The 14,456-nt window shown below is 33.2% G+C and overlaps 1 pseudogene; it reads right to left on the minus strand.

The window, feature by feature from the left end:
• Positions 1-154: 154 nt before the first annotated feature.
• Positions 155-2,004, minus strand: LOC18589596 (putative polyamine transporter At3g13620 pseudogene; annotated as a pseudogene).
• Between the last annotated feature and the right edge of the window lie 12,452 nt (positions 2,005-14,456).

The raw sequence follows: 14,456 nt of genomic DNA on the forward strand, positions 1-14,456 counted from the left end.
ACATTGGGAGAGCGAATTCCCTTCTTCCAGGTAGCAATTTTTGGAAAATTTTGTTGTGTTATTTTGCACTTCAACTTGTGCCTCCCTCTTAATTTATTTTTCAACAAATTAACTAGTTCTTTTCATTCAACTAGTATAGGTTTCACATGTACACTTTGAACACTCATCATTGAGGTAAACATTCTATTTGTAGCTCAACATACACAATCTCAGGTCCTGAAGCCAATGAAGTTTTTAACAATAGCATTTCACATATCTCCACTTTGTAAGCAACAAAGATTTAATAAAATTTTCATACACAACTATTTTTTAAACTCATTTTATACATAAGTAAAAGAATGCGCACAGAAGACATGATCATCAGCCTACTCCAAGTCCTCCTCATCCAAATTTTCTCCAGCATTATTGCCCTCAGGCCACTTCTTGGATTTGCAGAACTTCATCATAAAGTACCAAGCAATGCTAAAAACAGTTAGTATAGAACTCATCATATAAACAGTTCCAGTAGCCACTGACATAACATAGACCAAAAACCCAGAAGGAATCAAGCACATCACAATCAAAGCAGGCAACTCCACTGGCACTTTAAACGGCCTTTTGATCGTTGGAAATTTTCTCCTCAACCAAAGAAATGATGCAAATTCCAGTAACATCCCTAAACTATACAAGAAATTAACTGAAGAAATTAAGTCTACAAAATCCATATAAGAAACTGCGACAGTTATCAGAGTTGAGACCAAAATTCCCAGCCAAGGTGTATTAAACCACTTCGATCTCACCGAGAAACATTGCGGAAAAAGTCCTAAATCAGCCATTCCAAGTAGCTGATACACACAACTGCTCAATTGTGCTTCGTAGAGTCCAATAATTGATAAAACTGCACCAATTTCAAAAAAGATCTTTAACCATTTTCCTGCAATGATTTCAGCTACATTCGCAAAATAACCATCAACCCAATTCTTTTGCTCTAGTGGTATAGCCCCAGTAGCAGCTAAAAGAGGCACCAAGTAAGCTAAACAAGTGAGCAAACCAGCTGAGAAAAGTGCTTTCGGGAATGTCTTTTGAGGTTGCTCAACTTCACCTGCTAAAGTACTGGCATTGTCCCAGAAGTTGAGGTTCCAAAAAAGGGTATTGAAAAACAATGACCAATCTTCTTTTACTTCTTTCTGACCTAAGCTAATCCATCTACTAGGATCAATCTTGGGAATTGAAATCAAAGTCAATATTATGAACGGTAAAAGTGAAATAACACCTAAACAGACTGCAGTGTAACCAACTATAACCAAGCCTGTGTAGTTCAAGAAAGACAAAAGCAAAGTCGAAAGGAGTATTGCAACATATCGAGGCACCCCAGAAGACAAAAGCGGAATAACTAACTTGAGATAATCAACGCATAGAACTGGATATGAGGCTAAGTTGATCACCCCGCTGAGGAATTTCCACGAGCCCATAAGCGAACCCCAGAATGGCCCAAAAGCCTGGTGAGCCCAGATGACATAGCCGCCGTTCCCAGGGAAGGCTGTGGCAAGCTCAGCTGTGATCAAGGCCTCAGGTATGCTCCATATGAAAGGGAAAATAAGGAAACCCAGTATGGCCCAGAGTGGCCCAGCCGCACCTACCGCTGCCTCCTCACCATATGCTCCGCCGGAGACCTCAAAGTAGATGAGGAAGATCAGGGGGATGATAGATAATTTCTTGGAATTTTTGCTGGCGACGGCCGAGGCGGCGGCGGCGGCGGCGGCGGTTGGAAGAGTTTCCTGGTTGGATAGGAGGTGCTGGGAACAAAGGCTGGAGTCTCCCATGGTCGATAGATATTTTGCTTGCACTCAGGGGGTCTGGAAAGCTTTTTGAATGTTAGGTTGATAGTACGACTGTCAAACACTTGGGCTACCACCTATATTTTCTTTCCTCTACAATAATTGATTGCTAAAATTGGTATACCGACACCTTCACTTGCTGATACTTTTAAACAAACAGGAACAACTTGCCCATTTCCATCGGAGCTTACGTGCAGGGTACAACTTGCCCTCGACTTTCCAATTGTGTTCCGTAATTATTACGTTGGGAGTACGGACAAATTTTAACATTGTACTGCAGTTAAATCTCTGCTTCCGGGAATGCACAGTGTTTGCTGTGTAAATACTTTTGTAACACTAGAGTCAATTAATTGAAAAGTGCGATTGGGTGTTGGGACCAATGAACGAAAGCTGTACCATCTCCAGAGGCAGCAGACAGCCCATCCTGGCCCTCTCCATGATTGTTGGAGCTAGGTCCCCGGGGTATCAATATCATAATATATGGCTGTACTGAATTGAAAATGATTTATCTAAAAAAAAAAAAAACCTTGGATATGCGTCTCAAAAGGTTAAATTATGTTATAGTTTTATATTTTGATAAAGTGATAGATTTAGTTTTTATGTAATAAGTTATACAAAAATTGAATATTTATATTTTTTAAAATCGACAATATCAATTTATTTATTAATAGTGTCAAAATTTTTTCTATTGTTTATGTTGATATGATATTTTCTTACTGATGTGACTTGAATATGATGATGTGATCTTTTTTATTTATTTCACAATATTCTTTTCACTACTTTAAATTATAAAACACGAAAATAAAATTATTTTTTGTGTCACAACACTCTTTTCCCAAATTGTATTTTCGATCTGTTTCTTATCCAATCTTGTTTAAAACTATTAATTTACATTAGATAATTCCACTTCAGCATTTAAAAAATTCATGTCATTGTTTGATCACGTCATATCAGTACTATTATTATATCATTCATAAAATACCATGTCATTATTACCATATCATCAAATTCAATGTCATATCAATAAAAAAATGTCACATCAATATAACTAAATTCCATATCAGTATAGATAATAGAAAACTTTTATTACATTGGTTTAACATTGTTAATTTTAAAAAATACAGAGATTTAATTTATATATATTATTGTACATGGACTAAATCTACCACTTTGATAGAGTACAGGGACTAATAACATAATTTGATCATTCCAAATGATGAAGTCATTAGAAAATGCAATAAAGGAAAACTGAAATACTAATAAATTATCTAAAATCAAAGTTTCCACATTTTCCCCTTTTTCATCATTAATTAAATGTAAGGGTGCGTAAGACTCGTCTAAAATGATTTCAATTTGAGTCAAATTGTCACAAACCTTCTTAAGCCATAATCGACACAAAGGCTTTGTAGGCACGTTCGCTCGACCAAGCAAACCTCCAATACCAAATTCATTCAAATAATCAAATATAGCATTATGAGAAAGTGCCTCATCTCAATAAATATGCATACATATATATAATTATATTCAAAGTATATATTTCATTTGATAATTCATAGTATTTTTTGAACATGTGTATGTGCAAAACCATCAAAACTAAAGAATTTGCAATTTCATGTACTAACATATAGCATGCCAACCAATGGTCAAGTATAAACATTTATCAAAAATATACTTAACCAAAACAAAGTATTACTTAAACTCAGCGGAGTGACACAACAAAAGGTGAAAACCTCTACGGGATGCCTTTGTCACCACACGGAACCTCCCTTAGGCCCATGACAACCGCCGCGACATCCCGATTGATACTCATTACCCGAAATACCAATCGGAACCCCGCAAGGCTTACATATCAGTTTTAAACAATTTTCAGTCATTTCCGGTTCAAGTAAATCAAAGACAAAAATATAGCATTTTTATATAAAACAATATTTATAGAAACACGTGTAAGTAATCTTTTGTAACTTAGAAGTAAAATAAATTCATACATACAATAATTTGCAAAGTTATAATGTACAATAATAATTACAATGACAAGTGGCCCATAAATACACCAAGTGTTGGCGATAGAAACCTACTATCTGTGAGATAGAGGGGTCAACTGAAATCCTCGACAAAATCGGTATCTACAAGATACCACAGGCCTGAAATATTTGGAAAGGAGGTGGGTGAGATTTTGCAATCCCAATGAGTAAATAGATATTATCATAAATATCTAAAGGCGAGTAAAATTGAGGCAAGTTTAAACAACAAATTACAAACCATTTCATAAGGTTTTCAATTTATTTCTTAAACCATAAAATATTTGTAATTTTCCAAAACAATTGTTAAGGCTTATGACTTTTATTAAAATCAAGGCTCAAGCCAAAAACTAATCCTCGAGGATACCTTGGCTGAAGCATCTAACCGAGTCCGCTAAAGTTGTTAAGATATTTACATGTTAAACACATTCTAGTTTTGAAAACAAGTCGCTCCTTGGCGTTGGCCGAGTTACACATTCACGTGGGGGTTCGACGTGAAGTGAGCTCTAACACTACCCCAAGAGTTACCTTCCTTGCCTCTACAACCGGAGTAACTATGTAACCAGGTTTACCGTACCCTTCTAATAAGCAGTTCACGGAAACCCGTCACTACAGTGACTAAACCCACCAATTTTAATAAAATTTCGACAGTATAACGTGACTTTTATTTATTTACCCAGCCTGCATAGTAAAAGACAACTTACATAAATTCCCAATGCAATTATAACATATAGTCACATATACTCATATATCATAAGCCATTAATAGAAAAATATATATTTCAAAATAATTGGTAGCCTCCAAATTACTCAATTTCATAATCAACACAATATATTTTTATTTGTCACATTTATTTCTAAAACATCAAAAATCCCATTTTAATCTCATTTTCGTTTCATAAAATCCATGAAGAGCATTTAAAAATAAACTCTAGATAATTTACAATAATAATAGGTTTACTCATCATTTGTACAAACTAAATGCTTCCTAGGTGCCCCGATCACTATTTGTCGGGTACGACTTCCTTGCCTTTACCGGAAGGCTTTCCTCCTAGACACATTGCAAAAATTACACAATTCACCACATTGATGCTAAATCACTATATAATTGACTTACATCCTATACTAATGCATGGTATGAAATGCAATAGCCTAAAACGTCTTAAACGCGGTATTAACCTATTTTTGGCACTTTATCCGATAAATTGCTAACGCGCTCCATTTTAGCTCTAAATTGTCTCATTTTCTCTCCAACATTTCTAACCATTAAATATCAGCCAATAACTTACTAAAATCACCAAAATCAGCTCACTTTCCTCCTTGAAAAATTCGGGAAAAAATGGGACATTAATTCGGTAAATCTTCCACTTTGTTTTTCTATCACATTTAACCATTTTTCATCATTTTCTCTTCATTTCTCTTAAAATAAAAATCAGTTCATCATCATTGTACATCATTGAACATTCAGCCAAGGGTTGGTATTGTGAAAATTTCATGCTTTCTTGCCCAATTTGATTTCTATACACATTTAACTAACTAAAACTATCAATTTAACAAAAAATCAAAACATAAAAATTTCAAATTCCTCCCCCTTGAATTTCGTCCAGCCCTTGATATCACTTTTTGATCTCTCTCTTCAAGCATGCTAAATGGAAACAAAGGCATAAGAAAGGTAGAAATCAAGCTAAAGTAGAAAAATCTTACCGTTAGACGTGTAAACGGTCGAAAAACGTGATTTTCCCTTTGAATTTTCTAGTTTTCCTTTGGTTTTTCTCTTTTCTTCCTTTCCTTTCTATTTTCTCTCTTGTTCTCTCCTTATAGCCGGCCATCACTTAATATGGGGTTTAAATGGGATGACTTGTCATTAAAATAATATTAAATCATTAAAAAGTGCCATGTGTCACTTTCCCGTTGGCCCGTTTTTAAAATTTTGTCCTTTAAACTTCAATTTTTCACCACTAAACATACCATATTTATTCATACCAAAAATAAGTAAATCCTATGATTTTTACAAGTTTTGGGTGGTGAAAATTACGATTTTTACCTTTAGGCAACAAAATTACCGTTTTACCCTTATGTTTCGAAAATTGCCAGAATTGAAAATTTTCACTTCCTATCATTAAATTATACTCCAAATAGTTAATCTTGGTCAAAAATTTCACTCCATGATCAAATTATTATCTTAGGTGGCAAAATGATGATTTTACCCCTAAACATCAAAATTTTTAATTTTTCCCCAAATGAACCCTCGAACTCCGAACAATCATTTTTAGTCATTCTTGGACTATAACATATTAAATTTCATCCTACGATTCCTATTTGAACTAGTTCGAGGTTAAATCAACTCAAGTGTACCGTTAGGTACAATATCGGGTTTCGTCTATTCTTAAGTGCTTTCCTAGCGTAATAACATGCTACTCAGTGCATGTATGTCATGACATGTGTTTATAGGGTCGGGTTTTACAGCCTTGATGCCCACTTACCAAGTATTAGCAAAAAGGAGACTCCTCGAGTAAGCCAACCAAATATCTACTGATTTGGAAACAAAAATAAAATTTACATGTGGCCCAATTAGCAAATATGGGGAAAAAGAACAAGCAAACGTAGGAGTTTTTGTATAAACACATTTTTCTCAAATATGCCAAATCAATCCAAGATCTACTTAAATGCATTTAAAAAGAAGAGTTTATGCATCAATTAAAAGGCCTAAAATATGCTCGAAGTCCCTTAGAAACTTGGTCGGGGGTTGCTCAAACAAAGCCCTTTAAACGAACTTAAATAACCAAAATAGTGTTTACTTCCCTGCACAGATCGACCTTTCTTTGGTGAAAGGTCAATATTTTTTTGAAATAGAATGCTCTTGGGGTGTTCTACTGGCCAGGGATTGACCCTTTGGTTTTTAAGGGTCGATCCCTACACTTATAACATCAAATTTTCAATCTTAAAACTTTCTAATTTCACTTTATTTACCTTAAGATCAATTCTGTTTTTCAATCCTTCAAATTTAAGGTTCCAAAATGCTAATGGTTCTACATTTCATGAGCTAAAACATAATTCCATCAGGGAATTTAATCAAATCAATTCTATAACCAAATATCCAAGTATACAAAGTATACAACTATATAAGATAACATGTAAACCAATCATGATAAAATATTGGATTCAAACATGATATATGAGCATACAAAGCATATGCAACAATCATTATGAGACAAACAATCCAAATGTGTTAGACCACATATCCAATAATGCTAAAGCATGAAATCCAAGTGTGCTAGGGCATGTATCCAATCATGCCAAGGCATGTATTCTAAATGTGTTGTAGCACATAACTGATCATGCTAAGGCATGAGTCCAAAGATTCCAAAGCACACAACCAACCATGCCATGGCATTGATCCCACGTGTGGTAAGGCACGTAGCCAAATCCAAAGGTGTTAAGGTACTTAACCAAAATCTAAAGGTGCTAAGGCACCTAAACCAAATCCAAAATTGCCCATGCACTTAACCAAATTCGAAAATGCTAAGTCACCTAAAACATCACCAAACCTCAAACAAGGTAGAAACCTAAAACATTTTCATTTTGCATTCAAGTCGTTTTGAAACTAAGTTTTCCAATCAATTGAAAGACTTGTTTCTTATGCAAGAAAACACACACACACACACACAGTATTTCATATTTACGTACATATATAAGTTCAAAACATTTTTCCTTCAAAACCATTTGGCATCAAACATATTCAACCAATACATAAATGTTTGAAATTCTCATGCTTTTCTAAACCTCTAAAACATGTTTAGCTATATCCAAAATAATTTTAAAACACACATCTACTCACAGTATAAATGCTCTCCTTTCTGAACATTTCCAACCAATGAAACCTTGTTTAATACGAAAAGTTGGAATCTCCAACAACACTTAAGTTAACAATCAACCATTAATATCATCATAAATATTCTAGAAATTCATAATATCTAAATACTCATTTTCAAACCTAGCTTATCTTTATTTATTTTTAATAATATTCATCAATCCTTCTTCCAAACTTCATACCCATTAAATAAACAGCTTACTTTACCTATTATCTTACCTTGGTGGGCTATTTAAAGAGGAAATCTAGAAAAACCTTGAAAACTAAGAAACAAATTCTAAATTTTTAGAGAGAGAAGATTAAAATCTAAAAACCCAAGATTTTAAGGTTGAAATCTCTTACCTTTAGCTTTTAAAATCCAAGGTTGATTAATGGGTTTTTGAGGGTTTTGGGAGAAGAAGAATTTGAGAGAAAATGGGAAGAAAATGAAAAGAAGAGAAAGAGTGAAGAGTGGCTCCGGTTTGAGGGGTTTAAGGCTTTTATTTTTCTGTTGAAATGCCTAGGGATCGACTTTATTTGGCAAGGGTCGATCCTTGCACTTCACAATGCTATTTCTCATGTTTTAGGGCTTAAGGATCGACCTTTTAAAGGGCAAGGGTCAACCCCTACAATCCAGAGAGCATTTTAGCCACTTTTTGCTCCCAAGGATCTACCTTACTAGTTCTAACTTGCAAAAATTAAGTTTTTTAGGCCCAAATTCAATCCTACTTCTTCTACCAACCTCTAAGTCTTTAATTTTTGGACTCTCATGGGTAGAAATTAAGGATTTAAGTTAATGAACGTGTTTCTTAAGCTCACCAAGTTAATTACCCAATTTATCCATATAATTAAAGTTAAGGGTTTCACATTCTCCCTTTCCCCCTTATGAAAATTCATCCTCGAATTTTAAGATAAAACACTAACCTTATTCTTCAAATAAGTGCAGGTACTTCATTCTCATCTCATTCATAGCTTCCCAAGTTACTTCCTCGCTCGAATGGTTATGCCATGCCACTTTCACCAAGGATATATCCTTGGAAAGAAGTCTTTTTACTTGCTTATCCAATATGGCTACCGATTGTTCCTCATAAATTAAGTCTTCCTTTTTAAGTTGGATGGCTTCATGCTGAAAAATGTGAGACGAATTAGGATTATACTTTTTGACGATGGATACATAGAAGACTAGGTGGATACTAGAAAGTTTTAGGGGTAGTGTTAGTTGATTTGCCACCACACCAATCCTTTCAAAGATCTCAAAAGGGCTTATATATTGTGGACTTAACTTGCCCTACTTTTCAAATCTCATTACACCCTTAGTGAAACCTTTAAGAACATTTATAATCTGCATAAGACTTTTGTTGACTCTATGCCGTAGAGATTTGCTCTTGTATCAACTGAATCTTATCGACGGTGTCTTGAACCATTTTCGGTCCAAGAAGCTTTTTCTCACCAACCTTAAACCTATGAACGGGCCATCTACAATTTTGTCTATACAACGCCTTAAATCAAGCCATATGGATACTAGATTGGTAACTATTACTATAGGTGAACTTTACCAATCGTAAATATCATTCCTAGGTATTTTTATAGGATAACCACGCAAATGCACGTATCATAAATAAGTAATATAATGAAAGTAAAATTTGTTCTCATGGAGAATTGTATTTAATCTACTACTATTCTTGCCAAGTACTAAAATTGACACAATATAATCTTATTTAAACAACCAAAATTAAAGATGCTAAAAATTAAAAGAAAGATAAAATTAAATTAAAACAAAAAACAAGAACTAGAACAAAAATAACTATAATCAATTAATCAAAAGTAGAACCACAATATCCCCTCAATGTTTTATTTAAATTTCTTCTATTTTCTTTTTAATTACATATTGCTAAGTTGTTAACCTAGAATTCTAATTTATTTACAAGCCTTCATCAAGTTTCTTATAAAAATATCCATCTCAACCAATTTATTATATGTTTATGCAAATTGAAAATAAGAAAGATTCATTAAGAATAGACTCTAGTTTTGGCTACATATGACATGTAAGTATATGTCTACCCTACACTCAAATCAAATCAATCATCTCATACAATTGATATTGAACATATACTATTTCACCCATGGCTTAATCTAAACTCTCTCTTTTAGTACCATTTAGGTTTCTAAATTAATCAAAATGGTGATCAAACAATTAGACCTATTATGAAATGCCCCATACTTTGATATGGTGATAAATAAAGATTATCGGATGCTAATCGAGGCCAATTAAAATGTTTAAACGTGATGGAAGATGAAAGGAGTAGTTTAGAATAAAATGATCCGCACGTGAAAAAATAATAATAAAATAATAATAAATTTTATCATAGGAGAATTTGTGAGATAAAAGGTGATTCGGAAGTCAAGTGAGGCATAATAAGGTATTTTAGGTACCAAGGAGACAAGATAAAATTTTTAGAAAAAAATAATATTTTATTAATAAAATATTATTAAAATATTAATATTTAGCCGGATGTCGAAATCAGTCATGAAAAAGGATCATATGGTTGTTCCAAGTGGGGAAGAAGAAATACAAGTGAATTTTTGTAGAAATAAGCGACAAAAGTGAAATACGGGTGTTTGGTTAAGTGGAATCAACGCGGATAAGTAAATATTTAAATATTGTGGTAATACCGCGTTGAGGTGCAATTTGTATATTTCGGTGGTACACACATCGAGAAAGGAAGTTAGATGAAAATTGAAATTTTTAGACGTATTAAAAGGATCGAATTTAACATATAAAGATTTAAAGGATATGTAGTGAAATTAATGAGAAAAAGAGAATGAATATAGAGTAAAATAATAATAATATTAAAAAAATATTTGAGGACCAACATGGGCAGCTGCCCATGTGGTCAATAAAAGAGTCAAAGACTCTTGGTGAATTGGAGGGGGGGGGGGGGGGGGAGAAGTCCATGAATAAGAGTCCAAAAACAACAAAGGAAGAAAAATCCAAAAGAAAAAGAAGGTGGAGATTTGGGCCAACCTAGCTTAATTGGGTAAAATTTCTTTACTTTTCACCATGATTTATTTTGAAATTGGACTATATGGAGGCTAGCTTATTTTATTTAATTATGCATTGGTTAGTTGGTAATATGAAGTAAATTTAAGTTGCTTAGAAGGTTGAAATAGACACTTAATACTGTAAATAAGTTATCGGTGTTAATAATCTAAAGAATTACATGAGTAAAGGATACAATTAATTATAGTAAATGTAAAGTCCGACCTTATAAAATACTTGTCATGACATACATGTGATGGATAGCATTATTGCATGCTAGGAGAGTACCGAAAAGTTTACAAAAGTAGGTTTGTACCTAGAGGTACAACAAAGTTGATTTAAGCCTCAAACTAGTTCAAATAGAAATTTTAAGGTGAAATTGAGAGTTTCACGGTCTAGGGATGACTCAAATTGGTAATTCGGAGTTTGAGGATCAATTTGAAGTCAAACTGAAATTTTCACTATCTAGGGGCAAAATGGTCATTTGCCACTTTGGGACAAAATGAAAATTTTAGAAAAGATTTTTTTGGCCCCTTTTGACTTATTGGAGTATGATTTGAGTATTAGAGTATGATTTGAGGTTTAGAAGTGAAAAATTTTAATTTTTGTATAATTTGAAGTATAGGGGTAAAATGGTAATTTTGCCACCCAAGGGGCAAAATTATAATTTTCCACCACCAGGACATTTGTCCAACACATTGTCTTCCCTTATCCTCATTTTTGACCTTTGACTAATCATGTAGTGGAGATAAAAGGTTTTAAATTTTTAAAGTTTTAAAAATGGACCAATAAGAAAATGACAAGTGTCAAGCTTATGATATTTAATTATATAACTTAAAAATCAACATAAATCAGCCCATTACTCTCCAAATATTCGGCCAAGTAAGGAAAAGAGGGAAAGAAAGGAAGAACAAACCCTAGGTGAAGATTTTCAAGAGAAAAAGTGTGAAAAATCAAGGAAAACAAGTGAAAAAGGTAAGATTTTTTAACTTAAGCTTGAAATCTATTTTACTTAAGCATTTCTCCTTATTTTCCATGCTTAACTTACATGTTTTCATGATGAATTCATGGCTGGTCAAAATGGGTAAGGAGAGAGAAAGATGTTGCATTGATTTGATTTTAAGATATGTTAGTGTTTTTAGTTAGTTTAGCATATTTAGAAACAAAACAACAAGAAAAGAATTCATTTTCTCCAACAACCATCAATGGCCAAATTTACCATGTGTCGAGTGAGGATGAATTTGATTTTTATTCTAGGAGATTTGGTTAGAAAATGATGAATTATGGTGTGGAAAAGTAGTAGAAAAAATCACGGTGTTAATGCACCATTATTGGCCAAAAATTTTAAGAAGAAAAGTGAAGATAGTTTTGCCAAATTTTAGGATATTTGATTTGAGTTTGGTGAATTAAGATATTGGAAAAGAATTGGAACAATTTGAAGTAATTTGGGATTAAATTGAATGCATTAGTAATTTAATCGGGTGATAAGACAAATTAGGCCAATATCGGGTTTAGATAGTTACCAGTGCATTTTTGCATTCCATATCATGCATTAGTAGTCTAAATTAGTTTAATTTCAATTTAGTACCAATGTGGTGAATTTCTCGATTTTGTACCACGTCAAGGTGGTGAGTGTAAAACCCGACCCTATAAATACATGTCATGACATACATGCATTGAGTAGCATGTTATTACACTAGAAAAGCACCTAAGTATAGACGAAACCTAATATTGTACCTAACGGTACACTTAAATTGATTTAACCTTGAACTAGTTCAAATAGGAATTGTATAATGAAATTTAATATTTTATAGTCCAAGAATGACTAAAAATTATTGTTCGGAGTTCGAGGGTTCATTTGGGGTAAAATTGGAAATTTTGATATTCAAGGGCAAAATTGTCATTTTGCCACCTAAGATAATAATTTGATCATGGAGTGAAATTTTTTACCAAGATTAACTATTTGGAGTATAATTTAATGATAGGAAGTGAAAAAGTTTAATTCTGGTGATTTCTAGAGTGTAGGGGCAAAATCGTAATTTTACCACCCACGGACAAAATTTGAGATTTTGAGAGAATTTAGATCAAATTTGACAAATTGGAGAATGGTATGAGTATAAGGGATGAAAAATATGTCTATGGGCAATTTTTCAATTTTTGGAGCAAAAATGTAATTTTTGACTTTTACGGGGGTAAAAGTGTAAATTTCAAAAATTACTCCACCGAGACTTTGGATGAGTCTGAGAATTTTATCTAAGCTATGAATATATGAGACAAGTGTATGGTGAAAATTTGGAAACAAATGGATGAAATTTTAAAAATGGGCCAATGGGAAAGTGGCATGTGGCATTTTTTAATGATATAATATTATTTTAATGAAAAATCAGCCCATTTAAACCCAAATTTTAAGTGCTGGCCAGCCATAAGGAAGAACAAGAGAGGAAATAGAGAGGAAAGGAAGAAAAAAAGAAAAACCAAAGAGAAACAATAAAATTCAAAGGGAAATTCACGATTTTCGACCGTTTACGCGTCTAACAGTAAGATTTTTCGATTTTAGCTTGATTTCTACCTTTCCTATGCCTTTATTTCCATTTAGCATGCTTGAGGAGAGAGATCAAAAAGTGATATCAAGGTCTGGACGAAATTCTAGGGGAGAGAAATTGAAATTTTTAGGTTTTGATTTTTAGTTAAATTGATAGTTTTAGTTAGTTAAATGTGTTTAGAAATTAAATTGGGCAAGAAATCATTAAATTTTCACAATACCCACCCTTGGCTGGATGCTCAATGCTGTACAATGATGATGAATTGATTTTATTCTAAGGAAAATGAAGAGAAAATGATGAAAAACGATTAAACGTGATAGAAAAACAAAGTAGAAAATTAACCGAGTTAATGTCCCATTTTTGGCCGAATTTTCCAAGGAAGGGAGTGAGCTGATTTTGTTGTTTTTAGAAGGTTATTGGCTGATATTTAATGGTTAGAAATGTTGGAGAGAGAATGGGATGATTTAGAGCTAAAATGGAGCGCGTTAGCAATTTATCGGGGAAAGTGCCAAAAATAGGTTAATACCGTGTTTAAGCCGTTTTAGGCTATTGCATTTCATACCATGCATTAGTATAGGATTTAAGTTAATTATATAGTGATTTAGCATCAATGTGATGAATTGTGTAAATTTTGTAATGTGTCTAGGAGGAGAGCCTTTCGAAAAAGGCAAAGAAGTCGTACCCGACGAGTAGTGATCGGGGCGCTTAGAAAGCTTTTAGTTTGTACAAACGGTGAGTAAACTTATTATTATTGTAAATTATCTAGAGTTTATTTTAAATGCCCTTTATGTATTTTATGAAATGAGAACGAGATTAAAACGGGATTTTCGATGTTTTAGGAATAAATGTGACAAATAAAAATATATTGTATTGATTATGAAATTGAGTAATTGGAGGCTACAAATTGACTTGAAAAATATATATTTTCCTAGGAATGGCTTATGAGAAATGAGTATATGTGGCTATATTTTGTGAATGCATTGGAAAATTTATGTAAGTTGTTTTACTATGCAGGCTGGATAAATAAATAAAAGCCACATTATACTGTCAAAATTTTATTAAAATTGGTGGGTTAGTCACTCCAGTGACGGGTTTTCGTGGACTGCTTATTAGAGGGGCACGGTAAACCCAGTTATATAGTTACTCCGGTTGTAGAGGCGAGGAGGGTAACTTCCGGGGTAGTATTAGA

This window comes from Theobroma cacao, chromosome 9, assembly GCF_053813885.1.
Source record: "Theobroma cacao isolate CCN51 chromosome 9, ASM5381388v1, whole genome shotgun sequence".
Taxonomy (NCBI): domain Eukaryota; kingdom Viridiplantae; phylum Streptophyta; class Magnoliopsida; order Malvales; family Malvaceae; genus Theobroma; species Theobroma cacao.